Source organism: Hyperolius riggenbachi, chromosome 1, assembly GCF_040937935.1.
Source record: "Hyperolius riggenbachi isolate aHypRig1 chromosome 1, aHypRig1.pri, whole genome shotgun sequence".
In the NCBI taxonomy this organism is placed as follows: domain Eukaryota; kingdom Metazoa; phylum Chordata; class Amphibia; order Anura; family Hyperoliidae; genus Hyperolius; species Hyperolius riggenbachi.
The window spans coordinates 649798464-649810488 of NC_090646.1; the positions used below are offsets into that span (position 1 = coordinate 649798464).

At 46.0% G+C, this 12025-nt stretch overlaps 1 protein-coding gene across 2 annotated transcripts in view; it reads left to right on the top strand.

The window, feature by feature from the left end:
• The first annotated feature begins 305 nt into the window (after window positions 1-305).
• Window positions 306-12025, top strand: part of LOXHD1 (lipoxygenase homology PLAT domains 1) — a 275680-nt gene continuing 263960 nt past the window's right edge. The window contains exon 1 of one of the 2 annotated variants that reach the window (XM_068251570.1): window positions 306-534. The gene's annotated coding sequence lies outside the window, so the exon portion shown is untranslated. Of the gene's footprint in view, window positions 535-9023; window positions 9053-12025 lie in introns of those variants that run through there. The other variant, XM_068251579.1, reaches the window with a different exon arrangement.

Sequence of the window (12025 nt, forward strand, 5' to 3'; positions counted from 1 at the left end):
AGAGTGCATACAGCAGGGTGTATTGCAGGGATGGGGACTGTCAGCAGCAGGGAGGTCAGTCACATAGCAGCAGTACTGTAGTGCATACAGCAGGCAGGGTGTAGCTGCAGTGAGTACAGCAGCAGCAGCATTGTGGTACAGCAAAGTGTATTGCAGCATACAAAGCATGTTCCCCTGACGCCCGCCCAGCACCGCCCCCTGCTGTCCAACCCAACCCGCACTGCGCGTCCTTAGCAACCCCGGGACAGCATGCCCGGCCCACGTGACCCGCAGCCTCGCTAACGCTAATCGCCGGTCCCGGGAGGATCGCTGACACCCTGCTGGGAATAGAGAGCTGATCTCAGCTTGGCAAGTACTGCTGTGCCCGGTGTCCGGTCTGCTCTGCCTCGTGTTACAGCCTGCCAGCCGGGACTCTGCGGGAGTCATCGCACAATCACAGTCCTGCGCCTGCAGTTCACCTGGAGCTCCACTAGGTGTCGCCTCAAGGATTCTGTGAATTCCTCAATGACTTGTCCCCATTCTGCTGCCTGACAGGTACAGTTATGGTTCTGTTCTTTACTAACGTCTTTTAACTGTATTGCTTTTACTTGCTTGTTCTTTGTTATTTCTCCTTTTTTTTTTAACAATCTCTGGTTATGATTTGTGAAGACCAAAGTGAAATACTGCAGCTCTGAGTCATGCCTGGAACATCTTCAATGCACTTAGGCAGATGCCTAGGACCTGGTGGGTTTTAAGGGGTCCTGTCACCACTTCCTCTAATCCACCTTTTCCATGACCATCCCAGAGTAAAATGCACTGTAAATTACTTTTTACCTATGTCACTGTCACAGTAGGCTCTGGACTGGTCCATCTCCTCATGAGGGATCCCCTGTATTTACTTTATCTTTTACAAAATCAATCCCTGGAGAGGAGCTGCAGCTATACTAAGATGCTGGCCAGCCCCCTCACTCGTTTTTTCACACTATCTTAGCAATTGGACTGAGCAAGTGCTACGTTCAGTAAGTTCTTTTGAAAGCAAAGAAAACTCTGAGAATCCCCCATAAACATACTGTATGTATTAGTCCAAAACCTATATCTGTATACTATAATCCAATACAAGTATCTTTTGCTCCTCCCCCTAGGTGTACCCCAATGCAATTACATTAGAACTAATTGCGGCTTTATTGGAGCTATGTTTAGTAAAAAAAAATGACTGTACAACACTTTACTTTAGCTTTACTTTACAACAGGAATAAATATAACATTTTCATGGGAATTATCTTAAAAACTCTTATGGCATAATTACAATCATAAAAACATTGCCTGATGTGCGTTTCACGGTCCAACACGCAGCATCTTCAGAGGCACAATTCACTTTTCTTCCAAGCATATGCTATTTAAAACATGAAAAGTTCTATCCTGCAGTATAAAATAATTACAATTTCACCTGAACCGATTGTACCGTAGTCCACACAATTAATCTACGTAATCTTGTGGTTATAGATCTTGCTCTCATTTACCTCCAGTACAGTGTTGCACAATTTAGATCTGTACATTGCGCACAGAGGGAATGTGAATTGTGCCTTTGATGAAGCTGCATTTTGGGCTGTGAAACGTGCGTCAGGTGATGTCTTTTTGACTGTAATTATGCCGTAACAGTTTTGATGACAATTCCCACAAAACATGTTATATGTAACCTTGTTATAGTACAGTTATAGTAAAGTGTTACAATTTTTTTTACTAAATATAGCTCATATAAACCCCCAATTTGTTCTGCTGTACTTGCATTGGTGTAGTCCAAAATCAGATTTGTATTACCCTCTGTCAGGCCTTGTTTCCATTACAGGCCTATGTTGTACGTGTAATAGTCACATGCAAATTCACGGATTGCAGATAGCATATGCAAAAACATAGGCCTAGGTCAGGGTAGGCGGCAGTCATGGAGTGGATAAGTCTCAAGCTGGGGCAGCAACAGACCCAAATAAAGTGAATACACTGTTAACAGTTTGACTTACCTGGGGTTTCCTCCAACCCCTAGAAGTCTCTGTGTCCCTCACCACAGCTCCGCTCTCAGCCAGTCTCCCAGGGTCCCCTCCACAGCAGCTGCTGACCCAGCCAGGTTGGCGGCTGCTCGCAGTCACGTTCCTGTGGCTGGGACCATTCTGTGCAGGCGCAGTGCTCCTGTGCTTGTGCAGAACGCTCCCAGCTACGGTACCACAAGCGGTGCGTACGCGTGCAAGTGCAGAAGTGGTTCGGCAGCCAATATGGAGGGGACACAAGGAGAATGGCCAAAGGTGGAGCTGCAGCGAGGGACACATAGGCTTCTAGGGGCTGGAGGAACCCCCCCAGGTAAGTAAATCTGCTATTACTTTATCCACCTCATGTATTCTTTCAAGTTCAGGCAGAAAAGTATGAAATGTACATCTGCAGTTCTCAGCATTGCTAATAGTTTCATTACAGTGTTTTCAGTGCCTCAGATCTCCTGACTTCTGACACCAATAATAAATGGTTGCTGAATTTGTTGCATGGCCCAGATCTCCATGCTTCTGACACCAGGATTAAGGGGTGTTGATTTTACTATGGTGGTGTCAGACTTCCTGTTGTTACATTGCAAAGCATCATGGGAGCTGAGTGTCTCGAAAGCAGTGGGTAGTTCCTTAAGAGACACACACACACATTTTTTTGCGCGTTTTTATTATCCCCCCTCCCGGGGCTCCATTGCGCAGTATGATTTTGTGCAAAGCGCTTTTGTACGCACTTTTGCAGAGCGATTCCGTTTTTTTCACTTCCTGACGTCAGTCAGGAAGTGAACTCTTTGATTCGGAAATTAATAAATACAATGTATTTATTCTTAAAAAATGCGAACACAATCGCCGCATAAAGCGATTTTGTGAGCATTTAGCGCTCTTCCTATACCTTCCATTAGATCAAAATCGGCCAAAAATGGTATGGGCACCACTTTGCGGAGCGCAAAGCGAACGAAACGCGCTGATATGAACCTCCTCATAGAGATTCATTGCACAAGCGTTTTGTGGGCGATTTTGAAAATCGCCTGTGCTTGAAAAAAGCCCGAAAACGCCCTTAGTGTGAACGAGCCCTAAAGGTTGTATAAAGGATCTACATTCCACAAGAATCTTCTATTTCATTTTTTATGCATTTTTATGTATTTTTACTATTTTTATTATTTTTACCTACCGCAATAGGGTAGTGGGTGTGGTTTGTGCAAGAGAGAATGTATGAGATTGATGCATTATGTGAAGCTACTCTAGCAAATTCAGTGCATAATCATATGTTGTGATTTTAAGATTATGAATAAATAGTTATATTGCAATATTCATTGATCGCTGTCTAGAAATTTTTTTACAAAAGCTGTCTGTGGAAAGGATCTATACAAAGATATTGGACAGTTTCCCTACTGCTTTGCACACTATTTTGGCAGTTGGACTGAGCAACTGCAGTTCAGTAAGGGCCCGTTCAGATCAGAAATGCGGATGGCCATGCGTGCGGAACGCGTGCGGACCGCAACGCGTACGAACGCATGGCCATCCGCGTTTGTGTGCGTTGCGTGGCTGATCCCATCACTGAAAAGTGAATGGGACAGCCACGCGTTTTTGCAAAATCTGCGTGCAGCATGCGTTCCCGGACCGCACAGGTCCGGAACGCATGCAGTGTGAACATCAGACATTGCACTCTATGCAATGTCTGATGTCGTGCGTTTTGGCCACCTGCACGCGTTTCCAAAACGCGGCTGGAAACGCGTGCAGTGTGAACGGGCCCTTAGTGCTTTTGTATAGAAAGAAATAACTGAAAATCCCCCATGAGGAAATGGACTAGTCCGAAACCTGCCAGATCTGTCATATTTTCACTACGTACTGTAAGTGACAGCAACATAGGAAAGATGTCATTATTAATACATTATATTTTCATTTTTATCATTTTATGTATTCTAAAACTTAACATTTTTTCTCAATGGTTGTCACTTAAAGTGAACCTCCAGACTAAAAATCTACTCAGCAGAACTGAAAAGGCTTGGTGTTTCTTTAACAGTTTCACAACATCAGACCTTTGTTTTCCTTACTCAAGCCTCATTTTTAGTTGCACAGAAGAAAACTGCCCGGGCATTTTTCCCCTGATGCTGTGAAAAGCATGATGGGATTTCGGATGTTCTTGTTCTGCTGTTTTGGCGCAAATTTATTTTTTTCAATTTTGAATTTGAGATTTGAAGCCTAGCGTGCGCAGCTGGGAGGGGTGATCGGGACACAGGACAGTAGGAACTGTGTCTCCTGCTCCCTGTCACTTCTTTTCAACCAAAAAGATGGCTGCCCCCATGAAAAAGATGGCTGCCCCCATGAAGTCACAAACATTTGCCTGTTCTTTTAAAACAGGGTGGGTAAGAGATTATATTACCTATCTATTTTAATTAACATAACTAATGTAACTTAATGACAGTATGTTTGTTTAGGCTGAAGTTCCTCTATACATACAGTATATTTTTCTTACTTGACTGGAGTTATGACTTGTACACCCGCTAGATGGTTGGAATCTGAGGTGGGAGGCAGGGGGCTGATTCTCCCAAGAATCTAGAGTTATCAGGCGTGCCAGATCATCTCATACGAGCGCTGGATGAGGCCATTGTTCTCCTGCTCTGTCACGTAACACCTCATCTCTCCACCTCGCTTCCTAGCAACAGAACATGTCGCTAACCTACCTGAACTCAGCCATGAACTGTTGCCAAGTGATGGCAAGCGACAGTAACTGGATGTAATGCTGGATACACACGGTACGTTCCTGCACTCGATGCGCCGTTCGATTCCCGTCGATTCGCGTTGACTCGATTATTTCCGACTTGTCCGATTCGCGTTTCGATGGATCGTTGGGTCGATTTGGCATACTTTACATGTGAATCAACCTAACAATTATCGAAATGCGCTCGGAAATGCTCGGATGTAATCAAACGGCCGGAAATCGAGCGGCGCATTGAGTGCGGGAACGCACCGTGTGTATCAAGTATTAGCCTTAAGCTGGCCACTAATGGACCAATTTCTAGCGAAAAAATTCTAGGTCGGCAGTGGTCGAATTGCCAGTAAATAATCTCCATTAATGGTTATGATCGATTATGAACGAGTGAAAAAAAAGTCGTCCGACTGAATTTTCGTCGAACGAAATTTTGAACTTTAAAGACGATCGTGATCGATAGATAGCAAAGATTGGTTCGTTGATGGTGTAGTGAACGATTTTTCTTCCGATCAGAATTTCTGATCGCTCGAACGATTTTTCGCTAGAAAATTGGACCATTAGTGGCCACCTTTAGCTTCATTGTAGTTTTTACCATTATCTCACTGGAAGGAAACAGGAAGTGCAGTTCTGAAAGGTGTCAGCAGATGGCAGATGCGTGCTGTGAGACACCAGCCCTCTGAGGTAAAGATTGCGTAGGATGGAGGTGGCTAGTCCAAACACCAGGAGAATAGTCAGCATGGGGTCCAGGATTGGAAAGGGGTGAATATGCTGGGTGAAGGGGACAGAGACTGGCACAGGGTGGCAGCTGGAGCCACAGCAGAGGCAGGCGGCTTCCATCGCACAGCTATTAGTGTCGTCCGCGATTCCCAAGAACAAGGGAGAAGGACAACAGCTGTATAAATCTAAGTGCACTATGGTTTTAGTGCTAAACTCAAACTTTACACTTTAAAAACGACAAACAAAAAGTTTTTGTTTATAAGAAACAAGTTGACTCTTTTTGAGGTGTCATGTATAGACCTGTTGATTACACGTGTCACGGATGGTCCTTTGTTGCTTCATGTTGTGTTGTTGGATTCTGCTGTGAGACCGATGACGACATGCTGTGTGACAAGGACACGTCCCTGTAGAAATCGCTAGTAAGCTGCCGTTTGCCTATTGCTGTCATGTGGGAGAACCTGTTCCTGTCTCCAGGGAGAGGCATAGCGAGCGCTACAGATTGTTCTCGAGTGATGGGACAGAGTCGCTAGAATAATCCGTGAGGCTCTTGTCAAGACTGGCTGCAAGTTGGGGGCTCGGAACCCACTAGAGTGAACGTGGGTGCATGTAGGCCCACAGACACTACAGGAGCTATTGTGAGTTGGGCAAATCACAATAGCCCTTTTGTACAAAAGGTCAATGGGCGCTTCTCTGCTTGGAGATTGGACAGTTGTGCCGCTTGTCGTCCTCCCCCCCGCATAGCAACATAGCATGTAACTAAACAAAAATGTACCCTATTGGAAAGGTAGATTAAAATTTAACTTTTAATAGAGTTACATTAAAACATTAACATATTTTCTTATTTGCTAGCTAATAGGTAAACTGTGAACGCAGCGGACTGGAGGAAACAAAGTTTTGGGTCACATGACCATCCTCCTAGTTCACGCTAATAAATACTGTGAACCCTACACCAAAACTCGACATGTTTCATTTCCTAAATTGGAAACTTTGTCAGGAGTGCTAATATCCTAGTGATAGAGTGATAAAGTGCTATACACAACAATTACAATATACAATTCACATATTTACAGAAGTTAGCAAAGTAGCAGAGTAACGGCCACCTAACCCGGCAGCCTGCATGTAGTCAGCTACACAGCTGACGCGCCCCGTGATCAGCTCCTGATCCCTAATGGGCAACAGCAGTTGGGCATGTGTACGAGCCCTTAGACTCAGTTCCCACTTAAAGTGAACCTGAGACGAAGCACCCTCATGTATTTTACCATATACCGTATATCAGTGGGAACATTACAGAAAACACCTACCCTGCTCTCTGTTTCATTTTTAACTGTTCAGCTTGCTTCTTATCAGCCCCGATAAAATCCCCGACTGAGCATTAAGTCTGGCTTTGCTCAGGAATCTTTATAGCTGAGTCATTAGAGCAGAGCCACAAGGGGGCAGGCTTGGGCTTGAAAAGACATAAGAGAAGACAGCCTCAGCTATAATGATTCCTGAGCAAAGCCAGACTGAATGCTCAGTCGGGGATTTTATCAGGGCTGCTAACAAGCAGGCCGAGAATCGAGCATGTGTACAGCAGCCAGCAATCCGCCAAGTGTATTGAATTGGCTGATTTCTGGCTAAGAGCATTGTTTTCTCCACTCGCTCTGTCGCCTCATGATGTCACCTGTGTGCCGCTCCATTGTCCTCCCACCCACATACCAACAGAATGCAATGCTAGCCTACAGGCTAGTGACATTTCTGTACCATGTCGGCCCTGAACTGTCGCCCAACACATAGGGCAATGATCCCTCGCTGTCAACTCTCCTTTTGCATGTGTACAGAGCTCTACTCGCACATGCCCAGTCCGGATGCTCTCGTCAACAGGCAAAACAAACCTATTAGACTCAGTTAAGTCAAATATGTATAGAGGGACCCTGCAATGAAACCATGGGCTGCACAAGGACAAAGTAAACCTCTGGACCATCCAGAACCTTTCCACTACACAGGGTTTTCTTTTTAAAAAGAGGAACTTTAACCCACAACTGAACTTCATCCCAATCAGTACCGGATACACCCTTTCCCACGAGAAATCTTTACCTTTCCTCAAACGGATCATGGGGGGGGGGGGGGGGGGGGGGGGTTAGAGGGAATTCTGTATGGCTGATATTGTGGTGAAACCCCTCCCACAGTGTGATGTCAGGACCATGGTCCTAACAGTTTCCTGTCTGTGAACCTCATTGCATTGTGGAAATTAACAGCTGTTTCCAACTGCCAAGCAAGCACTTTCTCTCTCTGTGCATAGAACTCTCACTATGGAACATTCCGCACAGATCACCAGGTAGAACTCAAGATGTCACCACCAGTGATAAATCTCTGAATGTAAATCAGAAAGAAGAAAGACTTTACAATGGGCAAACACAGACTTAATCATTTATAAATGTGATGAATATTGTAAACAATAAACAATTTTATTCATGATGTTATTTTCACTTGGGTCAGCATCTTTACTGCTGGTAGACAAGAAAATAGACAGCACCAACTGCCATTATCTAAAAACACACCCACTAACAATGCAAAGCTAAAAAATTTTATAGATAGGCATATGCAAAGAGGGGAATATTGGTTGCTTGGCAGTTGGGAACAGTTGTTATTTCCCATAATGCAACAAGGCTCACAGAAAGGAATCTGTCAGTACCATGGTCATGACATCAGACCAGGGGAGGGGTTTCACCACAATATCAGCCATACAGATGTCTCTGAACTTTTATCTTGAGAAAAGGGGTATCAGCTACTGATTGGGATGACGTTTTATCTTGGGTTAAAGTTCCTCTTTAACCTTCCTGGCGGTAACCCCGGGGTAAGCCACGCAGGAGGATTTCTCAGGCCCTGCTGGGCCGATTTGCATAGTTTGTTTTTTTTACATCAAGCAACTAGCACTTTGCTAGCTACGTGTGCACTCCGATCGCTGCGACGCCTCCCCCCCCCCATACCCCGTGCGTTGCCTGGCCAATCAGTGCCAGGCAGCGCTGAGGGGTGGATCGGGACTCCCAATGACGTCATGGCGACAGAGGAAGCCCTCCAGGAAATCCTGTTCTTTGAACGGGATTTCCTGATCGCAGATTGCCGGAGGGTGGGGGGATGCCGCTGCACAGCGGCTATCATGTAGCGAGCCCTGGGCTCGCTACATGATGTAAAAAAAAAATATTATTAAAAAACTGCTGCACTGCCCCCTGGCGGTTTTTAATAGACCACCAGGAGGGTTAAAGGACCTCTGTTGCGAAAATCCTAAAATTTTAAATACATGTAAACAAACACAAATAAGAAGTACATTCTTCCAGAGTGAAATGAGCCATAAATTACTTTTCTCCTATGTTGCCGTCACTTACAGTAAGTAGTAGAAATCTGACATTACCGACAGATTTTGGACTAGCCCATCTTCTCATAGGGGGTTCTCAGGGTTTTCTTTATTTTTAAAAGCCCTTAGTGATTGGCAGTTGCTCCGTCCAACTGCCAAAAAGTGTGCCGCGAGCAGGAAGGCTGGCCAGCATCTTTGTATGAATCTTTTTCAGGGAGTGTCTTTATAAAGAATAAAGGCCATGCTGAGAATCCCCCATGAAGAGATGGACTAGCCCAAAACCTGATGGTAATGTCAGATTTCTACTACTTACCTTAAGTGAGAGCAACATAGGAAAGAAGTAATGTATGGCTCATTTTACTCTGGAAGAAATTTATTTTTTATTGGTATGTGTTTTAATGTGTCACGCCCTGATGAAGCGTCATGTGACGCGAAACTGGTCGGTGGGAGGAGCCTGATCCCTCACCACGCTGTACTAGCCTTATGCTGACACGGCCAGCCGGCAAGATTGGGCACTAATTGCAAGTGCAGACAGGGTGATGGCAGCCAAATGCAAATAACCCGCAACAAGGGGACATTGTATGTGGTGATACTGGGGTGACATATTGGGAAGCGCCAGGAGAAAACCGAGCTCCCATATCAGAAATACACTTGACATGTGACTGCCCTTAACAGTGACAGCCTCAGACCATTGATGAAGGAAGAGCTCTGGCATACAGATGGGAGAAGCTACACCCTATGGACTTACGCAAGTATAATGATTAATGAATAATGCTGGAGGAAAGATGCTTGGGCAGCATTGTCTCTACGTGGCTTGCTGAGCCTGCTAACCTGCTTGTTTGTGCTTAAGCCGGCTAATACATCCTTGCTGCAGCTTTGTGCTTTATACCTTGAAAGGACCCATCCCTATCAGAGGGAGGCAGCTGCTGTGTGTTTGGTGGTGCGCTGTTGAGTGACGGTTAGGTGGTCTGGGCTTGGGTGCGTGGAGTACAGAAGTCATGGGACAGACTCCATGCACGCAAGCCTAGGTACTATGAAGGGGTAATGTGGGCAGGCTCTGGTGGTTTTAATGTAATAACTTTCTGCGCAGAAAAAGTTTTTTAACTAATATGTGTGTATTGGTTCCTTAAAGAGACACTGAAGCGATAAAAAAATGATATTATGATTTGTATGTGTAGTACAGCTAAGAAATAAAACATTAAGATCAGATACATCAGTCTAATTGTTTCCAGTACAGGAAGAGTTGAGAAACTCCAGTTCTTATCTCTATTAGAGTTGGGCCGAACGGTTCGCCTGCGAACGGTTCCATGCAAACTTCAGTGGTTCACGTTCGCGTCCCGCAGGCGAACTTTTGCGGAAGTTCGGTTCTCCCCATAATGCACCATGAGGGTCAACTTTGACCCTCTACATCACAGTCAGCAGGCCCAGTGTAGCCAATTAGGCTACACTATCCCCTGGAGCCACTCCCTCCCTAATAAAAGGCAGGCAGCGGCGGCCATTACGCTCACTCGTGTGCCTGCGTTAGTGAGAGTAGGGCGAGCTGCTGCAGACTGTCTCTCATAGGGAAAGATTAGTTAGGCTTAGCTTGTTCCTGGCTGCATACCTGTTCTGTTCAGTGAGCCCACTGGATACCTGCATACCTGTTCAGTGAACCTGCCACTGCATACCTGTTCTGTGAACCCACCACTGCATAACTGTACTGTGAACCCACCACTGCATACCTGTTCAGTGAACCCTCCACTGCATACCTGTTCTGTGAACCCACCACTGCATACCTGTACTGTGAACCCACCACTGCATACCTGTTCAGTGAACCTGCCACTGCATACCTGTTCTGTGAACCCACCACTGCATACCTGTTCTGTGAACCCACCACTGCATACCTGTTCAGTGAACCCACCACTGCATACCTGCTCAGTGAACCTGCCACTGCATACCTGTTCTGTGAACCCACCACTGCATACCTGTTCAGTGAACCCACCACTGCATACCTGTTCAGTGAACCTGCCACTGCATACCTGTTCTGTGAACCCACCACTGCATATCTGTTCTGTGAACCCACCACTGCATACCTGTACTGTGAACCCACCACTGCATACCTGTTCTGTGAACCCACCACTGCATACCTGTACTGTGAACCCACCACTGCATACCTGTTCAGTGAACCTGCCACTGCATACCTGTACTGTTCAGTGAACCCGCCACTGCATACCTGTTCTGTTCAGTGAACCCGCCACTGCATACCTGTTCAGTGAACCCACCACTGCATACCTGTTCAGTGAACCCACCACTGCATACCTGTTCAGTGAACCTGCCACTGCATACCTGTTCTGTGAACCCACCACTGCATACCTGTTCTGTGAACCCACCACTGCATACCTGTTCAGTGAACCCACCACTGCATACCTGTTCAGTGAACCCACCACTGCATACCTGTTCAGTGAACCCACCACTGCATACCTGTTCAGTGAACCTGCCACTGCATACCTGTACTGTTCAGTAAACCCACCACTGCATATCTGTTCTGTTCAGTGAACCCGCCACTGCATACCTGTTCTGTTCAGTGAACCCGCCACTGTATTCCTGTTCAGTGAACTCGCCACTGCATACCTGTTGTGTTCAGTGAACCCGCCACTGTATACCTATTCAGTGAACCCGCCACTGCATACCTGTTCTGTTCAGTGAACCCGCCACTGCATACCTGTTCTGTTCAGTGAACCCGCCACTGCATACCTGTTCTGTGAACCCACCACTGCATACCTGTTCTGTTCAGTGAACCCGCCACTGCATACCTGTTCTGTTCATCACCCAGGCGACCATATGGGCTGTAAAGCCACCAAAACCTGCACTCTCGCCATGGTGCGCACCAGTCCAGCACGGCCGTCACTACACAAACAGCTGTTTGCGGTGCGTTACACGGTGAGTTTGGTGTGTCAGTGTGAAGCAGTACCTTAATTACACTACCTGATTGATGTATACACATGCAAGATGTTTGAAAGCACTTTAGGCCTGTCATTTAGCATTCAATGTGATTTCTGCCCTTAAAACGCTGCTTTGCGTCAAATCCAGATTTTTCCCGGGGACTTTTGGCATGTATCCCACTCCTCCACCTGGGGGTCCAGGTGTTAGACCCCTTGAAACATCTTTTCCATCACTTTTGTGGCCAGCATAATTTTTTTTTTTTCAAAGTTCGCATCCCCATTGAAGTCTATTGCGGTTCGCGAACTTTTACACGAACCGAACCTTACGCGGAAGTTCGCG